The following is a 22,978-nucleotide window of genomic DNA, read 5'->3' on the forward strand; positions in this document are numbered from 1 at the left end:
CCTAGATACCCATCAGCTGATGAATGGATTAGAAAACTGGTACAGCTACACAATGGAATACTATGCTGCTGTAAAAAAAGAAGGAATTCTTACCATTTGCAACAGCGTGGATGGAACTGGAGAGCATTATGTGAAGTGAAATAAGCCAGTCAGTGAAAGAAAAATAGCACATGATCTCACTCATTTATGGATAATAAAGACCATCATAAACTGATGAACAAATATAGATACAGAGGCAGAGCAGCATTAAACAGACTGTCAAACTACAGCAGGAAGGCTGGGGAGGATTTGGGGGGTAAGAGATCAACCAAAGGACCTGTATGCATGCATATAAGCATAACCAATGGACACAAGACACTGCGGGGGCGGGGGGGTTGGGGATGCTGGAGGAAGGTCAAGGGGAAAAAAAGGAGACAAATGTACTACTCTTTGTAATATTTTAAGCAATAAAAAAAAGTTAAAAAAATATTTCCCCTCACCACACCCATTCTTTCTGTGATCCATCAGTCTGTACCATGCTTCCATGCCTCTGGACCTGTTTTGTTCATCAGCTTATTTTGTTCGTTAGATTCCACATATGAGTGAAATCAAGTGGTACTTGTCTTTCCCTGACTGGCTTATTTCACTTAGCATAACACTCTCCAGGTCTGTCTAATTCTGCCCCAAAGAGTTAGAGATCCTTCTGTCTTATACCTACACTAGAGGCCTGGTGCATGAATTCATGCATGGGTGTGGTCCTGCCAGCCCGCCCCTATGGAAACCGATCAGGCTGGGCCAATGGGGGGAGGGGACACAGGAGGTTGGCCGGCCAGCCCCGCACCCAATCAGAGTGGGGGGAGGCAATCAGGGGTGGGACCAATTGGGGGAGGTGCCATGGGAAGTTGGCCGGCCAGCCCCACCCCCAATCAGGGAGTGTTGATTGTGGGCCAGGCCAGCCAGGGGGAGGGGTTTTGGAAGGTTGGGGGTGCGAGTTGGCCTCCACAGTGTGGATCATAGCAACTGGTCATTCTGGTTGTTCCAGTCATTCCATCGTTCTGGTCGCTTGACTTTTATATATATAGACTAGTGGCCCAGTGCACAAAATTTGTGCACATTAAAAGGGAATTAATTAGAGGAAATATTTTAATATTGTTATTTTCCCTTTTTCTATAATAGAAGTGTGAGAGATGAAAGAAAATTAGTAAAATGTACATGAAAATCTCCCTCCTGTCAGAGTCTGGGATGTGTCGTGTGACCCAGAGTCAAGTCCCCGCCCACCCACGCAGGCCTCAAAATTGTGTGAGAGCCAGATCTGGCTGGCTTCATCCCCATCAAGCCCCTCAGGTTGGGGGGACACAGCCTCAGGTTCCCCAGCCTGGCCTCAGGTCCCCCAGCCCCGGTGTGAGGACACAAGGGCGTGAGGGCGTGATGCCCATTTGCATATTAGTTCTTTATTATATAGGATAATATTCCATTGTGTAAATGTACTGCAGCTTTTTTATCTTCTCATGTACTTATGGGTACTTGGGCTGTTTCAAGATCTTAGTTATTATAAATAGTGCTGCTGTACATATAGGGTTGCATATATTCTTATTGGTATTTCAGGATTCTTAAGATATATACCTAGAAGTGGGATCACTGGATCAAATGGGAATTCCATTTTTAATTTTTTGAGGAAACTCCATACTGTTTTCCATAGTGGCTGCACCAGTCTGCATTTTCAACAGCAGTCTACTAGGGTTCCCTTTTCTTCACATCCTCATCAACACTTGTCATTTGTTGATTTATTGATGGTAGCCATTCTAGCAAGTGTGAATTAATAACTCATTGTTGTTCTACTTTTCATCTCTCTGATGATTGGTGACCTTGAGCACTTTTTCATATGTCTTGGCTGTCTTCATGTCTTCCTTAGAGAAGTGTCTATTTAGGTCCTTTGCTCATTTTTAATTGGATTGTTTGTTTTCCTTTTGTTGAGTTGTATGAATTCTTTATGTATTTTGAAAATTAACCCCTTTTCCAAAATTTTTCTAACATACAGTGTGTACCCTTTGCATTTTTTTCATTAGTCCTCACCTGAGGATATCTTTTCTATTAATTTTGTTTAGCGAGATTGGGGAGGGGGGAGAGGAAGAGAGAGAGAGGGAGAAAGAGAAAGAGAGAGAGAAGCATAGATGTGAGAGCACATCCACTGGTTGCCTCCAACCCGTGCCCTGGCCAGGGCCAGGGATCAAACCTGCATCCCAGGTACATGCCCTTGACTGGGAATCAAACCCAAGAACCTTCAGTGCATGGGCCATAGCTTGATCCATTGAGCCATACTGGCAAGAGTACCCTTTGTATTTTGAGCATGGTTTCCTTTCCTGTGCAGAACCTTTTTAGTTTGATACTAGAGGCCCAGTGCACAAATTTATGCATGGCTGAGGTCTGGCTGGCCTGGCCCCAATCGGGGTTGATCAGGGCCAGGCCTGTCAGGAGGAGGAGATGGCGGAAGTTGGCCAGCTGACCCACCCTGATTGGGGCCTCGATCAGGGCTGGGCCAGCTGGGGAGAGGGGCCGCAGGTGATTGGCTGGTGGGCCTTGCCCCTGATTGGGGTGGGAGGGCAGATTGGTAGCAGGGTTGGCCATGGGGAGGAGCTGTGGGCTGTGGGCTGGCTGGCCCCACCCTTGAATGGGGTGGGGTGGGCTGATTGGGGGTCAACATCTGGGGAAGGGGCCATGGGAGATTGGCCAGCCAGCCCCACCCCTGATTGGTGTCAGGAGGCCCAATTGGGAGTGGAGCTGGCTGCAGAGAGGGACCGTAGGCTGATCAAAGTGGTGGGGTCTGATGGGGGGTGGGGTGGGTCATGGGGAGCGGCTGTGCACAGTGGGCTGGCCGGCGCCACCCCAGAATGGGGTGGGAGGGCCAACTGGGGACCAGCAACCTGGTGGAGGGGCCATGGGTGGTTGGCCAGCCACCCCTACCCCTGATCAAAGTGGGGGGGGTGATTGGGGGCAAGATGGCTGGAGGGAGAGACTGTGGGCTGATTGAGGTGGTGGAGGCCCATCAGGGGTGGGGCCAGGTAGGGGGAGGGCCTGCAGGAGGTTGGCCAGCCAGCTCCAACCCCTATTGGGATGGGGGGTGCGATCTGGGGCAGGGCCAGCCAGGGTAGAGACTGCAGGCTGATCGGGGTGGGGCGGGCCAATTGGGGGTGGGGCCAGCTGGGGGAAAGGGCCCTGAGGGAGTTGGCCAGCCATCCCACCCGATGCTGGGAGAAGGGGCCTCGGGAGGTTGGCCAGCTGGCCACACTCCTGATCAGGCTGGTTCACTGGCCACAGTGGGCGTCACAGCGACCAGTCATTCTGGTCATTATGGTGTTCTGGTCACTGGCTTTTTATATATATAGATAGTCCCATTTGTTTATTTTTCTTTTGTTTCTCTTGCCCTAGGACAGTGGTCATCAAACTCTTTAGTCAACAGAGCCAAATATCAACAGTACAACGATTGAAATTTCTTTTGAGAGCCAAATTTTTTAAACTTAAACTATATAGGTAGGTACATTGTTATTAACTTAATTAGGGTACTCCTAAGGCTTAGGAAGAGCCACACTCAAGGGGCCAAAGAGCTGCATGTGGCTCGCGAGCCACAGTTTGCCAACCACGGCCCTAGGAGGTGTATCTGTGAAAATTCTGCTACATGAGATGTCTAAGACTTTGCTGCCTATGATTTCCTTTAATATTTTTATGGTTTAATGCCTTGCAATTAAAGTGTTTATCCAATTTGAGTTTATTCTTGTATATGGTATAAGTTGGTGGTCTACTTTCATTTTTTGCCTATACCTTTCCAATTTTCCCAACACCATTTATTGAAGACTGTCTTTATTTTATGTTCTTGCCTCCTTTATCAAATATTGAGTGTAATAGCTTGGGTCGATTTCTTGGTTCTCTGTTCTGTTCCATTGATCTACTAATATATGCCTATTGTTGTGCAAGTACCAAACTGTTTTAATTACAATAGCTTTATAGTATAATTTGATATCTGGTATTGTGATCCCTCCAACTTTCTACTTTTTCAAGATTGCTGTGGCTTTTGGGGGTCTTTTTTGTTCCACATAAATTTTTGGATTATTTATTCTAGATCTGTGAAATGTGCCATTGGTATTTTAATAGGGAATGGGTTGAAAGTATATATTGCTTTAGTAGTATAAACATTTTAATGATGTTAATTCTTTCAATCCGTGAACATGATATATGCTTCCACTTGTTTGTATTTTCTTCTATTTCTTTTTGCAAAGTCCCATAGTTTTCCAAGTACAGGTATTTTACCTCGTTGGTTAAGTTTATTCCTCGGTATCTTATTTTTTGTTGTTGTTGCAGTGATAAAAGAGATTTTATTTTTTAGTTCCTATTTCAGAGAGATTATTATTGGTGTTTAAAAATGCCATCAATTTCTAAATGTCAATTTTGTATCCTCCTAATTTGCTAAATTTATTCATTAACTCTAGTTTCTTTTGGTAGATTCTGTAGTGTTTTCCATGTATAATATCATATCATCTGCAAATAATGACTGTTTTACTTCCTTTCCAATATTGATGCCTTTTATTTTTACTTCTTGTCAGATTTCTGTAGACAGGACTTCTAAGAATATGGTGAATAAGAGTGGTGAAAGCAGAGATGCCTTCCTTGTTCCTATTCTTAAGGGAAATGCTGTTAGTTTTGCCTCTTGAGTATGATGTTGGTTTTAGGATTGTAGTATATGGCCTTTATTATTTTGAGTTATTATCCTTCTGTTCCCATTTTGCTGAATTTTTATCAAAAATGGGTGCTGGGTTTGTCACAAGCTTTTTCTGCATCTATTGATATGACCATGTGGTTTTTATCTTTCATTTTTTTTAATGTGATGTATCACATTAATTGATTTGCAAATATTCTACTAGCCTAGTATCCCTGGAATAAATCCCACTTGGTCATGGTGTATGATCCTTTGAATTTTTGTTGAACCAATTTGTTAATATTTTGTTGAGGATTTTATCATCTATGTTCATCAGGGATATCGGCCTGTAATTTTCTATCTTTGAAGTGTCTTTATCTGGTTTTGGAATTCAGATAATGGTGGCCTCACAAAAAGGGATTGGAAGTGTTCCTTCCTCTTCAATTTTTGGAATAATTTGTGGAGGATAGATATTAGTTCTTCATTGAATGCTTGGTAAAACTCCTCTGTGAAGCCATCTGATCCAGGGCTACTTTTCTGGAAGTTTTTTTAAATTATTATTACTGATTCAATTTCATTAGTTGTTATTGGTTTATTCAGATTTTCTGATTCCTTTTGAGTGAGCTTTGGAAGATTGTATGTTTCTAGGAATTTGTCCATTTCTCCCATATTGCCCGAATTGTTAATTGTTCATAGTATTTTTTTTTACAATCTTTTGTATTTCTGTGGTCTCAGTTGTTACTTCACTTTCATTTCTGATATTATTTATTTGCGTCCTTTCCTTTTATTTCTTGATGAGTCTGGCTAAGGTTCATCAATCTTGTTTATCTTTTCAAAGAAACAGCTATTGGTTTCATTGATTTTGTCTGTGTATTTTTAGTCTCTATGTCATTTATTTACACTCTGATTTTATTATTTCTTTCCTTCTACCTACTGTGGGCTTTTCTTGTTTTTCTCCTTCTAATTCCTTTAGTTGTAAGGTTAAATAGTTTATTAGAGATTTTTCTTAATTCTTGATGTAAGCCTGTAGTAGTATGAACTTCCATGTCCGAACTACTTCACTCTGTCACACAGATTTCAGTTTGTTATATGTTCATTTTCATTTCTTTCTAGGAAGTTTTTTATTTCTTCCTTGATTTCATTGTTAAACCACTCATTATTTAATAACATGCTATTTAGACCCCATGTGTTTTAATGTTTTTGAGTGTTTTTTAAGCTTTATTGTTCAGATTATTACAGATGTTCCTTCACCCCCACCCACCCAATAGCTCCCCTCCAACCAGTTCCCACCCAACCCCAGGCCTTCGCCCACCAACACTGTCCTCATCCATAGGTGTAAGATTTTTGTCCAATGTTTTCCTGCTCCCCCTATACTCCCTCTTCCCGAGAACTGTCAGTCCACTCCCTTTCCATGCCGCTGATTCTATTACATTCACCAGTTTGTTCTGTTCATCAGAATTTTTGTTCATTTGATTTTTAGATTAACTTGTTGATAGATATGTATTTGTTGTCACTTTGTTGTTCATAATTTTTTATATTTACCTTTTTCTTCTTCTTCCTTTTCTTAAAGAATACCCTTCAGCATTTCATATAATACTGGCTTGGCGGTGATGAACTCCTTTAGCTTTTTCTTGCCTTCAATTCTAAATGATAGCTTTGCTGGGTAGAGTAATCTTGGTTGTAGGTTCTTGCTATTCATCACTTTGAATATTTCTTGCCACTTCCTTCTGGTCTGCATAGTTTCTGTTGAGAAATCAGCTGATAGTCATATGGGTACTCCCTTGTAGGTAACTGTTTTTCTCTTGCTGCTTTTAAGATTCTCTTTGTCTTTAGCCCTTGGCATTTCAATTATGATGTGTCTTGGTGTGGTCCTCTTTGGATTCCTCTTGTTTGGGGTTCTCTGAGCTTCTTGGATGTGTAAGTCTATTTCTTTCACCAGGTAGGGGAAGTTTTCTATCATTATTTCTTCAAATAGGTTTTCAATATCTTGGTCTCTCTCTTCTTCTGGCACCCCCATAACTCAGATGTTGGTATGCTTGAAGTTGTCCCAGAGGCTCCTTACACTATCTTCATATTTTTGGATTCTTTTTTCTTTTTGCTCTTCTGGTTGGGTGTTTTATGCTTCCTCATATTTCAAATCTTTGACTTGATTCTTGGGATCCTCTAGTCTACTGTTGAATCTCTGTATATTATTCTTTATTTTTGTTAGTGTATGCTTAATTTCTGACTGGTCCTCCCCCCCCCCTTTTTTTTGTATTCTCACTAAGATCCTTAAAGGTCTCTCTAAGTTCCTCAGAGGTTTCTAAAAGATTCTTGAGTAACCTTATAACTGTGGTTTTGAACTCTATATTCAGTATTTTGCTTTCATTAATTTCTTTCCTTTGTGACATGTTTCTTTATCTCTGCATTTTGGCTGCTTCCCTGTGTTTGTTTCTATGTATTGGATAGCTGCTAAGTCTCCTTGAGTTGATAGAGTGGCCTTGTGTGGTAGGTGTCCTATATGGCCCAGTGGCTCAGTCTCCCCAGTCACCTGAGGTGGACACTCTTGGTGCAACCCTTTGTGGACTGTGTGCACAGTCTTGTTGTAGTTAAGCCTTGATTGCTGTTGGTATCACTGAGAGGAATTGACCTCCAGGCCAATTGGCTGTTAGGACCAGCTGTGTCTACACTGGAAGAGCTGCTGTGCAGGAGACACCCTTATTTGGCAGGACTTTGTGCTCACTGAGTCTGCCCCTGAGTGCATCTCTTATGGATGTGAAGAGTTGTAATCCAGTATGGTCTCACACTGATCACTGGGTACACTGGCTCTTGGATCTCCAAGGAGGTACAAAGTAAGCCACTGCCTGGAGCCACCCAGCAGGAACTATAGAGTTATCTGCAGATTCCTCCTCTTTATATCGAGTTTGGAAGTGCTCAGACAAGGCCCAGCTGTGTAGCAAGGCAAGCTGCTGCTGGTGCTGCCTGTTTGACAGGTTTTAGGCTGAGAAAGGACATTCATATCCAAAAGCCACTGAACACAGCTTGGGTGGGGTTGTAAATTGGGTGGGATTGGGTCTCAGGGAATCACCAGGGTGGAGCAAATAGCAATGGCTGCCAATCAGCCCTGCACCAGAGAGGTCTCCACATCCCTGTGTACCCACACAGGAATAATGATCACTGTGAGCACCTCTGAAAGCAAGCCACCCTCGTGTTCCTGTCCCTATGCCAGACAGTCAAGTTTCTCCCCGTATGTGCCTGGGTCCCCCAGAGTCTCACCCAGAACTGGAGTTCAGAGCAAGCTGGAGCTTGTATCTCCCTCCCGATTAAAAAAGCAGCACACCCGGGTGCCAGCCCATTCCGCACACACCTCCTACCAGTCTCAATGCGTTTTATTCACCTTTCTAGTTGTGGAACTTCCACACAGCCAGCTTTTCCATGGTTCTGGGTGATAATTATTCTGCCTTTTAGTTGTAATTTTGATGTGGTTGTGAAAGGCAACAAATATAGGTGCTTACTGATCCTGCCATCTTGGGTCTCCTGAGTGTTTTTATTGTAATTAATTTCTAGTTTCATGCCACTGTGATCTGAGATGATGCTTGATATGATTTCAATCTTCTTGATCTTGTAGAGAAGTATTTTATGTCTGATATGTGGTTTTTCTTTGAGAATGTCCCTTGTGCCCTTAAGAAGAATGTGTATTTTGTAGCTTTGGGGTGAAATTTTTTGTAAATGTCAATTAAATCCATTTGATCTAGTATATCAGTTAAGATCACTGTTTCTTCTTTGATTTTTTTTGTCTGAAAGATCTATCCAGTGACGTCAGTGGGCTGTTAATGTACCCTACTATGACTGTATTGCTGTCAACCTCTCCCTGAAAGCCCACATAGAGCTTTTTTGTATATTTAGATGCTCATATATTGAGTGCATATATATTTACTAGGGTAACATTCCCTTCTTGGATTGATCCCTTTAGTATTATATCGTGGCCTTCTTTGTGTTTTTTTATGCCTTTGCTTTGAAGTCTCTTTTGTCAGATATAAGTATTGATGCACCTGCTTTATTTTTGTTTCCATTTGCAAGGAATTTTTTTTCTTTTCCTTCACTTTCATGCTTCATGAGTCTTTTGTACTATGGTGGGTCTCTTGTAGACATCACATATATGTGTCATGATTTCTTATCTATTCAGCTACCCTATATCTTTTGATTAGAGCATTTAATCCATTTACTTTTAAGTTTATTATTGATAGGTACACATTTATTGCCATTTTTATTCTTTATGGCTATTTCACTCTATTTCTTCTTACAGCAGTCTCTTTAACATTTCTTGCATTTCAGGTTTGGTGGCAATAAACACCTTTAGCTTTTTTTGTCTGTGCAACTCTTTATTTCACCTTCAATTCTGAATGATAGCCCTGCTGGATAGAGTAGTCTTGGTTGTAGATCATTTTTACTACTTTAAATATTTTATGCCAAAAAATAAAAATAAAAAATAAATATTTCATGCCATTTCTTTCTGGGGTATGGTATTTCTGTTGAGAAATCAGCTAACAGCTGTATGGGAGCTTCCTTGTAGATAACTGTCTTTCTCTCTTTTACTGCCCTTAAGATTCTCTTTGTCTTTAACATTTTTCATTTTAAATATGATGTGTTTTGTGGCCTCCTTGGGCTCATCTTGATTGGTACCCTCTTTGCTCCTTGAAATTATATGACTGTTTCCTTCACCAGGTTAGGGAAGTTTTCTGTCATTATTTCTTCAAACACTTTATCTCTTGATCACTTTTTTCGCTCTCTGCTACCCCTATGATGCAGATATTGTTCCATTTCAAAGTTCCCTTAAACTCTCCTCATGCTTTTTAAGTGTTGTTTTTGTTGTTTTGCTTCTCTGATTATGTTGATATTTTCTACCTTATCTTCTAATTCACTTATTCGTTCCTCTGGTTCATCAAGCCTGTTTTCAATTCCTTACAGCATATTCTTGATGTCAGATATAGTATTCTTCATCTCTGCCTGTTTCTTATTCATGCTTTTTGTGTCCTTTTTCATGGTGATATAGTAGTTCTCACTAAGTTCCTTGAGCATCTTTATAACCATTACTCTGAATTCTATGCATGATCATTTGCTTACATCCATCGCAGTTAGGTTGTTTTCAGGCAGTTTTTCTTCTCTTAATTTATTTGTCTCCCCATTTCAGTTGTTTCTTTGTGTTTGTGGCTATATTTATGACTCATTTTTCGTGGTGTGGGCTTTTGTAGTAAATGTCCTGTGACACCCAGTGGTGAAGTCTCCTTGAATTACTGAGCTAGATACTCTAGGAGTGACACTTTTGTGGGTTATTTGGATTATCCTGTTTTAATTGGATCTTGATTATTGTTTTCCCATTTGTGGGTGGGCTCTCCTCTCAGATTGGTAACTGTAAGGCTCAGCCATAACTACGTTATGCAAGCTGCTGTACAGGTGGTGACAGGGCAAAACAAACAAAACCAAACAAGCAGGAAACATACAAAAGCATACAATAGATCCTGACAACAACGGTAAAAACAACCACAAAAGAAAAGAGAATTAGGAAAGGGATAAGAGAACAAGAACAAAAATGAAAGAGAGAAAAAGATAATAATACTAACAGTAAAATAAAAAATAAAGAGAATACTGGAAAAGAAAAAGGTCAGAAAAAATATTCTGAAGGGAAAAGTGGAGAGCAAAAAATAAGAGCAGAGAGTAGGAAAATTAAAATGTAAAAAAATACTTGAAGGCAGATAAAGAAAGAAAAAATATGCAAAGTAAAAAGAAGAGGAAGAAAGACAAAGGGAAAGAAAGAATGGAAAGAAAAAAAGATAGAGTAAGAAAAGAATGGAAGCCAATAAGAGATATGAAAGAAACAAGAGAGAAATGAGAAAAAATATTAGCAATAATAATACCTAAGCAATAAAAAGGGGAAAATATTGAAAAATATTTTCAATAAGGAAAATATTGAAAAAAGAAAAAAAAAAACAGCCAAGTAAAGTTCAACAAGGCAGATTATATTGTCTGAGGCTCACTGTTTTTTATACTGATTACGGGCCTCCCAAGAGGAACTTTTGTATCGGCCAATGTCAGGAGCTGTCCAGGTTTGGCTCTCAGCATCCTGTTGTAGCTGTAGTCAGTCTGAGGCACTCTGAGGTCCACCTCCACCTGTCGTGTTCCCAGGACCAAACTGGAATTACAACTAAAATACAAAAACCAGAAAACATCCTGAATAATCAACTGAAGACTAGCTGGAGAAAACTATGATAACCAAGGACAGAAAGATAACCAAGGGAGACAACACAGTGACTGGCAGGAAGGGCGGAGGCATGAAAGAGAGATACCTGGCTGGTTCTGGAGAGGTATCTCAGCTCTGGGGGGTTGCCAATGAGAACACATGCCTGGTTTCAGGCTTGATTCCCAGTAGGGGGTGTGCAGGAGGCAGCCAATCAATGATTTTCTCTTATCATTGATGTTTCTATTTCTCTTTCCCTCTCCCTTCTCTCTGAAATCAATATATAAAGATCATTCACCATGACCAAGTGGGATTTATTCCGGGGATGCAAGGCTGGTACAGTATTTGCAAATCAATAAATGTGATACATTGCATTAACAAATTGAAAGACAAAAATCACATGATAATATCAATTGATGCAGAAAAAGCATTTGATAAAATCCAGTCCTGTTTTGATAAAAACTCTCAGTAAAGTGGAAATAGAGGGACCATACCTCAACATAATAAAGGCCATATATCACAAACCTACAGCCAACATCATACTCAATGGGCAAAAACTAAAAGAATTTCCCTCAAGAATATGAACAAGGAAATAATGTCTACTTTCACCACTCTTATTCAATACAGTACTGGAAGTCCTAGCCACAGCAACCAGACAACATGAAGAGATAAAAGGCATACAAATTAGAAGGAGGAAATAAAACTGTCATTATTCACAGATGACATGATATTGTACATCAAAACCCGAAAGACAGGAGTTTAGACTTAATAGATGAATCTGGCAAGGTATTGGGCTACAAAATCAACATGCACAAATTGATGGCATTTTTATACACCTGTAATGAACTCTCAGAAAGAGAAGCTAAAAAAGCAATCCCATTTACCATTGCAACAACAACAACATCAATAACAAAATATACCTAGGAATAAATTTAATCAAGGAGGTAAAAGACCTATACTTGGGAAACTATAGGACATTGAAAAAAAAATAAGGGAAGATACGAACAAATGGAAGAGGATACTATGTCCAAGGATTGTCAAATTAACATCATTAAAATGTCCATATTACCCAAAGCAATCTACAGATTTAACATAATCCCTAGTAAAATACCAATGCAATTCTTCACAGAGCTAGAACTCCAAAAATTTACATGGAACCATAAAAGACCCCAAATAGCTGTAGCAATCTTGAGAAAGAAGAACGAAGGAAGAGGTATCACAATACCAGATATCAAACTATACTTTAAAGCCATTATAAACAAAACATCTTGGTACTGGCACGAGAACAGGCATATAGATCAATGGATCAGAACAGAAACCCCAGAAACTGACAAACCATTATGGTCAATTAATATTTGACATAGGAGGCAAGGACATATAATAGAATAAAGACAGTCTCTTCAACAAATGGTGCTGGAAAAACTGGACAGATTCATGCAAAAAGATGAAACTAGACCACCAACTTACACCATAAACAAGAATAAACTCAAGGTGTATAAAAGACTTAAATGTAAGTCATGAAACCAGAAAAATTTTAGAGGAGAACATAGGAAGTAAAATATCAGACATGTCACATAGCAATATGTTTACTGATACATCTCCTAGGGCAAAAGAAACTAAGGAGAAAATAAACAAATGGAACTACATCAAAATAAAATGTTTCTGAAAAGCAAAAGAAACCACTATCAAAATGAAAAGGGAACCCACTGGATGGGAGAATATATTTGCCAATGATACATCTAAGCAGGGGTTAATATTCAAAATATATAAAGAACACCTGAGTAGGCCAATAACACAAAAGGAAGGCAAACAATCCAATTAAAAAATAAGAAGAAGCCCTAACCGGTTTAGCTCAGTGGATAGAGCATCGGCCTCCGGACTCAAGGGTCCCAGGTTCGATTCCGGTTCAGGGCATGTACATTGGTTGCAGGCACATACCCAGTAGGGAGTGTGCAGGAGGCAGCTGATCGATGTTTCCCTCTGATCGATGTTTCTAACTATCCCTCTCCCTTCCTCTCTGTAAAAAATCAATAAAATATATTTTTTTAAAAAGAAGAAGAAGACCTACAAATAAGTGAGATCATGTGACATTTATCTTTCTCTGACTGGCTTATTTCAATGGGGGGGGGGCGGGAAGGGAGACTCATGTACTACTTTAAACAATAAAGAATTAAAAAAAGAAGAAGAAGAAGACCTAAATAGACATTTCTCCAAAGAGGACATATGAATGGTCAAGAGACATAAAAAATGCTCAAAGGCACTAATCATCAGAGAAATAAAAATTGAAACCACAATGAGATTATCACCTCACACCTGTCAGAATGGCTACCATCAAAAAGTCAACAAACAGCAAATGCTGACGAGGATGTGAAGAAAAGGGAACTCTAGTTTACTGCTGGTAGAAATGCAGATTGGTGCAGCCACTATGGAAAACAGTATGGAGATTCCTCAAAAAATTAAAAATGGAACTTCCATTTGACCCAGCAATACCACTTTTGGGAATATATCCTAAGAAACCTGAAACACCTATCAGAAAGAATGTATGCACCCCTATGTTCATAACAGCATTATTTACAATAACTAGTATTTGGAAACAGCCCAAGTGCCCAGCAATAGACAAATCAATAAAAATACTGTGGTACATTTATACCTTTGAATACTGGGCAGTAGTAAAAAAGAATCTCTTACACTTTGAGACAACATCGAGGGACCTAGAGAGTATTATGCTAAGCAAAATAAGCCAGTCAGAGAAAGACAAGTATCACATGATCTCACTCATATGTGGAATCTAATTACCAAAATAAACTGATGAACGGGGTGGATCCAGAGACATGGAAGCATGTAACAGAGTGCAGAATCTCAGAGGGGGGCATGGGAGGGGGGAAACAAAAGAACTTGTATGCATATATTCATAACCTATGGACACAGACAATAGGGTGGTGAAGTCCTGAAGTGGGGGTCAGGGACAGGCTGGAGGGGCTCAATGGGAGGAAAAGGGAACATAGGTAATACTTTCAACAATAAAGATATTTTTTTAAAAAAATAATAGCTAAGGTTTGGAAACAGTCTAAGTGCCCATCAGTAGATGAATGGATAAAAAAGCTGTTGGATATTAACACTATAGAATACTATGCAACTGTAAAAAAGAGGGATCGCTTACCCTTTGGGATAGCATGGATAGACTTGGAAAATATTATGTGAAGTGACATAAGCCAAACTGAGAAAGACAAATATCACATTATCTCACTTATTTGTGGAATCTAATTAACAAAATGAATTGGCCAACAAAATAACACTTGAAGCATAGAGGCATAGAACATACCTTGATATGGGTTGGGGAGACAAGAAGAGAGAAACCAAAGAACTTACATACTTAGTAGAGGCCCAGTGCACGAAATTCGTGCGCTCAGAGAGGGGGTCCCTAAGCCCGGCCTATGCCCTCTCATAGTCCGGGAGCACTCGGGGATGTCAGTCGGACATCCTTAGCGCTGTCACAGAGGTGGGAGAGGCTTCAGCCACCACTGCTGTACTTGCCAGCTGTGAGCCTGGTTTCTGGCTGAGTGGTGCCCCCCCTGTGGGAGCACACTGACCACCAAGAGGCAGCTCCTGTGTTGAGTGTCTGTCCTTTGTAAGTGTGTGTCATAGCAACTGGTCATTCTGCCATTCAGTCAATTTGCATATTAGCCTTTTATTATATAGGATATGCATAGCCCATTAACAGGGCAATAGTGTAATAAAGACCTGGGAGTGGGGAGGGGCTGGGAGGAGGAGAGGGAAGGGGTGCGGGAAATGGGAGATATCTGTAATACAATCAATAATAAAAAATATATTTTTAAAAATGGCAACAGTAAACACAACAAAAAAAATAAATAAACTGACGAACAAAATAGAAACAGAGGTATGGATACATGGAACAGACTCAGTTGTCAGAGTGGAGAGGGGAGCAGGATGTAAAAGGTGATGGGATTAAGCAGAAAAACACAAAATCTCATAGATGCAGATTGATTATATATATACTAAAGGCCCTATGCACGAAATTCTTGCAAGAGTAAGCCTTCCTTCCCCAAGCTCAGCGGTTCTCAACCTGTGGGTCACGTTCCCTTTGGAGGTTGAATGACCCTTTCACAGGGGTCTCCTAAGACCATCGGAAAACACATATTTTCGATGGTCTTAGGAACCGAGACACCGCTCCTCTATCCGTCTCCAGGGGGGTCCGCCCACATGCAGATATGCCCACATGAGTACCTGGCATGATGACATCATCGCGCCAACCCCATCACATACACCCCGTACAAATACAGGTGTATGTGACAGGGTTGGCGCCATAATGTAGTTATGCGGACCAGTCACACATGTATAGAGAGCAGCTACTGTGTAGAAAGCAGCTGCTGTGTTAAAAGCAGCTACTCTGTTAAAAGCAGCTACTGTGTTGAAAGCAGCAGTATTGGAGGTAAAACGACACTTCATGAATTATAATTACTGGGTAAATGTAAAATCATGTACTGTAAAATCATCAACTACTGCAAAAAAAATATTATCTGTACCATGGGAACTTAATCTGGATACTGATTGATCTTTTTATATTCAGCTGTGGTTGATGTGAATACTGCCCCCTTGTGATAGTAACAGGTATGTAAAAAAAAAACAACACAGAGAATGGTAAATCATAGGAAACCTTAATGAACTGTATTGAAACTATGCTATGTATCATCTTTTTTATTATTAAAGCTATTGTTATATATTATTTTCATTAGCAAACCATCCCATGACAATGGATCATGTAGAGAAGAACGTTAAGAAAAGAAAATATAGTGAGGATTTTTTACAGTATGGTTTTACCTCAATAATTACAGCAGGAATTGAGAAACCACAATGTGTTATTTGTTGTGAAGTTCTATCAGCTGAATCTATGAAGCTGAACAAACTAAAACGCCATTTTGATAGCAAGCATCCGATCTTTGCCGACAAGGATACCAACTATTTTAGAAGCAAAGCTGATGGACTCAAGAAAGCCAGACTTGACAATGGTGGCAAGTACCACAAACAAAACGTAGCAGCCGTTGAAGCTTCATATTTGGTGGCACTCAGAATTGCCGCTATGAAACCTCACCCCATTGCTGAGGATTTACTGTTGCCAGTGGCCAAAGACATTGTTCGAGTTATGATTGGAGACAAATTTGTTACGAAATTGAGTGCAATTTCCTTCCCTAACGACACTGTCCGCAGAAGAATAGATGACATGTCTGCTGATATTCTTGATCAGGTAATCCAGGAAATTAAATCTGTTCCACTTCCAATATTTAGTATCCAGCTTGCTGAATCTACAGATGTTGCAAACTGTTCACAGTTACTGGTTTATGTGAGGTATATTAATGATGGCGACTTTAAAGATGAGTTTCTTTTTTGCAAACCTCTTGAAATGACAACTACTGCACATGATGTATTTGACACAGTTGGTTCATTTCTGAAAGAGCATAAGATCTCTTGGATTTCAACATTTGGTACTGAATGAGTCATCAAAAGTCATCAGAACTCACTGTATGATTCATCAGCAAATATTAGCAATGAAGACCCTGCCACAAGAGTTACAAGAAGTAATGAAAAGCATCATAAGTTGTGTCAATTTTGTAAAGGCGAGCACTTTAAACAGTCGACTGTTTTCGCAACTGTGCAATGAGTTAGATGTGCCGAACAATGCTCTGCTATTTCACACTGAAGTGAGATGGTTGTCGAGAGGAAAAATTTTAAAACGTGTTTTTGAGCTTCGTGATGAACTCAAAACGTTTTTTAATCAGAAAGAACAGTTCAAAGCACTTTTCAGAAATAAAAGTGAACTGCAGAAAATAACTTACTTGGTTGACACATTTGCCATCTTGATGAGTTAAATTTATCATTGCAAGGACCAAATGCAACATGCCTTGATTTGTCTGAAAAGATCCGATTATTCCAACTGAAACTTCAGCTTTGGCAAAAAAAAAAAAAAAATTGGATGAAAATAAAATTTACATGTTGCCTACCTTATCTGCTTTCTTTGAGGAACATGACATTGAACCAGACAAAAGGATTACGATGATAATTTCTGTGAAAGAACACTTGCGCATGCTTGCAGACAAAATTTCATCGTACTTTCCAAATCTACCTGACACCCCATTTGCACTTGCCAGAAGCCCATTCACAGTCCAAGTTGAAGATGTTCCTGAGACAGCACAAAAGGAGTTCATTGAACTTATTAACAACGATGCAGCAAGAACTGATTTCTCTACAATGCCAGTTACAAAATTCTGGATCAAGTGTTTGCAGTCATATCCTGTTCTGTCTGAGACTGTGTTGCGCCTTCTTCTTCCATTTCCAACAACATATCTTTGTGAAACAGGGTTTTCCAGCTTGTTGGTTATCAAGTATAAATACAGAAGTAGACAGAAGCTCTCCCACTGCAGACACAGATGACTCTCATAAGAGCCAGTTAGCCTGGAGGTTAAATCACTCCCGGTATTGCCAACAACAATCAAGGCTTAACTACAACAAGACTGCGCACAAAGACCACTAGGGGGTGCACCAAGAAAAGATAAAAAAAATGCGGAGACAAAGAAACAGGACGCAAATGTCAGAAATGGAAGATATAGAGCTCAAAACCACACTTTTAAGGTCTCTCAAGAACTGTCTAGAACAGGGGTGGGCAAACTTTTTGGTTCGAGGGCCACAATGGGTTCTTAAACTGGACTGGAGGGCCGGAACAAAAGCATGGATGGAGTGTTTGTGTGAACTAATATAAATTCAAAGTAAACATCATTACATAAAAGGGTACGGTCTTTTTTTTCAATAGTTTTATTCATTTCAAACGGGCCGGATCCGGCCCGCGGGCCGTAGTTTGCCCACGGCTGGTCTAGAAGCTGCCGATAAACTTAGTAAGGCCCTCGAAAAGACTGGTGAGACCGCCAATAAATGTAGTGAGATCCTCAAGAAATCTAATGAGACCCTAGATATTGTGATAAAGAACCAACTAGAAATTAAGCATACACTGACTGAAATAAAGAATATTGTACAGACACCCAACAGCAGACCAGAGGAGCGCAAGAATCAAGTCAAAGATTCGAAATGCGAAGAAGCAAAAAACACCCAACTGGAAAAGCAAAATGAAAAAAGAATCCAAAAATACGAAGATAGTGTAAGGAGCCTCTGGGACAGCTTCAAGCGTACCAACATCAGAATTATAGGGGTGCCACAAGATGAGAGAGAGCAAGATATTGAAAACCTATTTGAAGAAATAATGACAGAAAACTTCCCCCACCTGGTGAAAGAAATAGACTTACAGGTCCAGGAAGCGCAGAGAACCCCAAACAAAAGGAATCCAAAGAGGACCACACCAAGACACATCATAATTAAAATGCCAAGAGCAAAAGACAAAGAGAAAATCCTAAAAGCAGCAAGAGAAAGAAACTCAGTTACCTACAAGGGAATACCCATACGACTGTCAGCTGATTTCTCAACAGAAACTTTGCAGGCCAGAAGGGAATGGCAAGAAATATTCAAAGTGATGAATACCAAGAACCTACAACCAAGATTACTTTATCCAGCAAAGCTATCATTCAGAACTGAAGGTCAGATAAAGAGCTTCACAGATAAGGAAAAGCTAAAGGAGTTCATCACCACCAAACCAGTATTATATGAAATGCTGAAAGTTATCCTTTGAGAAGAGGAAGAAGAAGAAAAAGGTAAAGATACAAATTATGAACAACAAACATGCATCTATCCACAAGTGAATCTAAGAATCAAGTGAAAAAATAATCTGGTGATCATAATAGAATCAGGGACATAGAAAGGGAATGGACTGACTAGTCTTGGGGGGGAAAGGGGTGTGGGAGATGCGAGAAGAGACTGGACAAAAATCGTGCACCTATGGATGAGGACAGTGGGTGCGGAGTGAGGGCGGAGGGTGGGGCGGGAACTGGGAGGAGGGGAGTTATGGGGGGAAAAAAGAGGAACAAATGTAATAATCTGAACAATAAAGATTTAATTAAAAATAAATAAATAAATACAGAAATAGACTTGTTGTGGAAGATGATCTTCGTTTTCCACTTGCAAAGACTGACCCCTATTGGCTTTTTACACATACTGTTGCAAAATGTAGCAATGTAGTTTACTGTTGCTATATTAAGACTGTTACCCATGCTACACCATGCTTCAAGACAAAATTTCATTTATTTGTAATTAGAAATAAATGTTTCACAATAAATAATTACATATTGTTTTTGTGATTAATCACTGTGCTTTAATTATGTTCAATTTGTAACAATGAAAATACATCCTGCATATTACAATTCATAACAATAGCAAAATTACAGTTATGAAGTAGCAACAAAAACAATTTTATGGTTGGGGGTCATCACAACATGAGGAACTGTATTAAAGGGTTGTGGCATTAGGAAGGTTGAGAACCACTGCCCAGCTGCTGGCACCGGCTTCCCTGTGTCACCCGGGACCCAGGCTTCCTTCCGGACACCAGCAGGCACCTGGGACCCGGGCTTGCCTCGCAACCCCGGCTTCATCTAGAAGGACGTCCAGTCTAATCAGCATATTACGCTTTTATTATTATAGATAATTCATCTGAGCTTCAAACCATTTTGTGAGGAATGAATGATAGGGATTATTAGTGTATAGTAACCCCTATAAATAAGATAGAGTAAATGATGTTCCAAGTCATCCAACTGTAAGTGGCAGTGGTAGACATTTTACCTAGGTCTTCTATACACAAAACCTCTGTTCCTTTCATTTTTCCCAGATTCTTTCTTTTCAGACCCACTATGGAATAAAGCGATACCCCTTCTCAATTGCCCATCCTGCATGAAGCAAGCATTCTGCTCTTTTGGAGGTTTTGAAGATTACCAGCTTCCAACAGCTACAAGAAAGAGGCAGAGTATAAGAGTCTCTATTCCAAAGCATCCAATAAGTGTGAAAGGTGAGGCCAGAATTCTTGGCGGGATAAGTGAATGTTATCTTCATTCCAGAGAATCAGCCAGCCCAAATGTTTGAGAAATTCATTATAGGAGCAGGATGAGACTTTGAGAGGAATGTAGAGATCAGTCCAGGAGCCTTAAGTCTTTCTTCCCTTTATCTCTTTGCCTCTTCTATCCCCATTAGCTCTTCTGTGTTGTCACTGAATAATTGGAGTGTAGGGCAAGAAGGACTGTGTAAGAAGAGCTAGAGGTGGTTCCATGCAACAGTGAAATCTACACAGTGAAGGAGGGGGGAGTTCGACGTATAGAAGCATTAGGGGGTTTTGTGGTTTCTGTAGGTGAAAGAAACTGCTAATGCTAATAAAGTTTGGATGTCTTTCTTACAGGAAGTTCTACAAGGAGTATGGCCTGCAGTGACCCAGGGGAACTGTGTATGTATCTAGCTTCTCAACCTGAGTTTTTTTATTCCTGGAGAAGTTTACACCTAAGGGTGTTCTCAACAAGAGTGGAGGTTGGTAAAAGAGAATTGTAAGGACATTTGTAGATCTATTGAAAATACAGCCTAGAACAGTGATGGCGAACCTTTTGAGCTCAGCATGTCAGCATTTTGAAAAACCCTAACTTAACTCTGGTGCCATGTCACATATAGAAATTTTTTGATATTTGCAACCATAGTAAAACAAAGATTTATATTTCCGCTATTTATTTTATATATTTAAATGCCATGTAACAAAGAAAAATCAACCAAAAAAATGAGTTCACGTGTCACCTCTGACATGCGTGTCATAGGTTGGCCATCACTGGCCTAGAATGTAGGCCAGCAAACACAGAGAAGGGAACCAGGAGGGTAAGACAGATAAGAAGAGGCCTGCTATGGTAAGAACAAATATCAAGCATCAAACCCACAAATTTGGCATATTGGGATGACACTCTAACCAACTGAGCTACCCAGCCAGGACAGTACTAATTCTTTACAAACTCTTCCAAAAAAAAAAAGAAGTTGAGAGGAAAGTTTCCATCCCATTATACAAGGCCAATATTACCCTGATACCAAAATTGAACAAAACATCACAGGAAATAAAAAATACAGGCCAATATCTCTTATGAATATGGAGACAAAAGTCCTCAATAAAATACTAGCAAACAGCCGAAACCGGTTTGGCTCAGTGGATAGAGCATCGGCCTGCGGACTGAAAGGTCCCAGGTTCGATTCTGGTCAAGGGCATGTACCTGGGTTGCGGGCACATCTCCAGTGGGAGATGTGCAGGAGGCAGCTGATCGATGTTTCTCTCTCATCGATGTTTCTAACTTTCTCTCTCTTTCCCTTCCTCTCTGTGAAAAATCAATAAAATATATTTAAAAAAAATACTAGCAAACAAAATTCAGAAACATCTTAAAAGAATCCTATATAGTAAAGAGCTAATATGCAAATGGCCATCACACCCTCACACTGTCACTCCATAGTGCCCTCACACTGTCACAATCCATCACCAGGAGGCTGTGTGTGCAGCGGGTGTGCGCGGGTGGGTGGAGACTTGATGCTGCGTGCACAGCACGGAGAAGGCAGAGCCCAGCAGCTCTGCACAGAGAGGCCTGGGGTTCCCGAAGCTCCGCACGGTGCAGAGGAGGGACTCCTGGCTCTGGCTTACCTCTTTGGGGCAATCCATCAAGAAGCCCCATATGGATGGGTGGGGCCTACCTCTTTGCAGCGATGGATTGTGGAGCTCCCACACTGTGAGAGGGCACAGGCTAGGCAGGGGGATTTCCCCCCCGCCCCTCCCCGAGTGCACAGATTTTGTGCACTGGGCCTCTAGTTATATATAATGATTAATTGGGATTTATCCCCAGGATACAGGGTTTACATACCAAATCAATTAATGTTATACAATATCAATAAAATAAAAATAAAAGCACATAATTATCTCAATAGACAAAGAAAAAGCTTTTGACAAAATAAAATACCCTTTCTTGATAAAAGCACTCAGCAAATTTGGAATTAAAGAAAGACTCCTCAATCTGATACATAGCATTAAAAACCCTAGCTAATATTGTATGTAATGGTGAAACATTGGATGCTTTCCCGCTAAAATTGGGAACAGGACAAGAATGTCTGCTCTTACCCTTTCCATTCAATATTGTGCTTGAGGTTTTAGCCAGACAACTAGGAAAGAAAAATAAACACAATGAATCCATATTGGAAAGAAGAACGAAACTATTCTATTCAGAGGTGATGTGATTTTATACATAAAAAATTATAAGGAATCCACTAAAAATGTATCAGGACTAACAAACAAGTTCAGGAATCTCAAAGGGAAGGTGGTAGTGGGGGGTGGGAAGAGATTAACCAAAGAATTTATATGCCTATATGCATTACCTATGGACACAGAAAATAGGGTAGTGAAGGCTTGGGATAGGGCAGGAACCAAGTAGAGGGGAACAATAGGGCGGGGGGTAAGAAACATCTATAATACTCTCAACAATAAAGATTTTTTAAAAAACAAGTTCAGTAAGATTGCAGAATACAAATTCAATATACAAAAATCAAATGTATTCCAATATAATTTCAATAAAAATCATAAAATGAATTACCATAACAATTTCATTCACAACAGCATCAAAAAGAGTTAAATATGTAGGAATAAATTAACAAAAGTAGTGTACAATTTATAACCTGAAAAAATACAACACATTGTCAAAAGAAATTAAAGATCTATATAAATGTTAAAATATCCCATGTTTATGAATCAGAAGACTTGACATTGCTAAGTCTTAACTGATCTACAGATTCAATGTAATCCCTACAAGTATCCCAACTGGCTTCTTTTTAGAAACATAGTAGGTAAATCTATAATTCATATGGAACTGCAAGAGATGTAGAATAGCCTAAATATTCTTGAGAAAGACTAAATTGGGAGATTTAACTCTTCCTGTTTTCAGAACTTAAAATATTCAAGTGGTAACAATAATCAAGACAGTGTGTGACTGACAAAAAGTTATGCATATAGATAAATGTATTAGAATTGAGTGTCTAGAAAAAAAAACCCAGGCATTTTATAGCCAACTGATTTGTGATGAGGGTGCCAAGACAGTTAGTGAAGAAAATTATAGTCTTTTCCAAAAAGAGTACTGGCAAAACTGGATATT

The 22,978-nt window shown here is 39.9% G+C and overlaps 1 protein-coding gene across 1 annotated transcript in view; it reads left to right on the top strand.

The window, feature by feature from the left end:
- ZC3H12B (zinc finger CCCH-type containing 12B) overlaps positions 1–22,978 on the top strand; it is a gene marked incomplete at its 3' end in the record, with an annotated part of 438,369 nt that overhangs the window by 298,773 nt on the left and 116,618 nt on the right. The window contains exons 4-5 of the mRNA XM_081080808.1: positions 19,675–19,836; positions 20,221–20,265. The remainder of the gene's footprint in view (positions 1–19,674; positions 19,837–20,220; positions 20,266–22,978) is intronic.

The sequence above is a fragment of the Myotis nattereri genome, assembly GCF_964212035.1.
Source record: "Myotis nattereri genome assembly, chromosome: X".
NCBI lineage: Eukaryota > Metazoa > Chordata > Mammalia > Chiroptera > Vespertilionidae > Myotis > Myotis nattereri.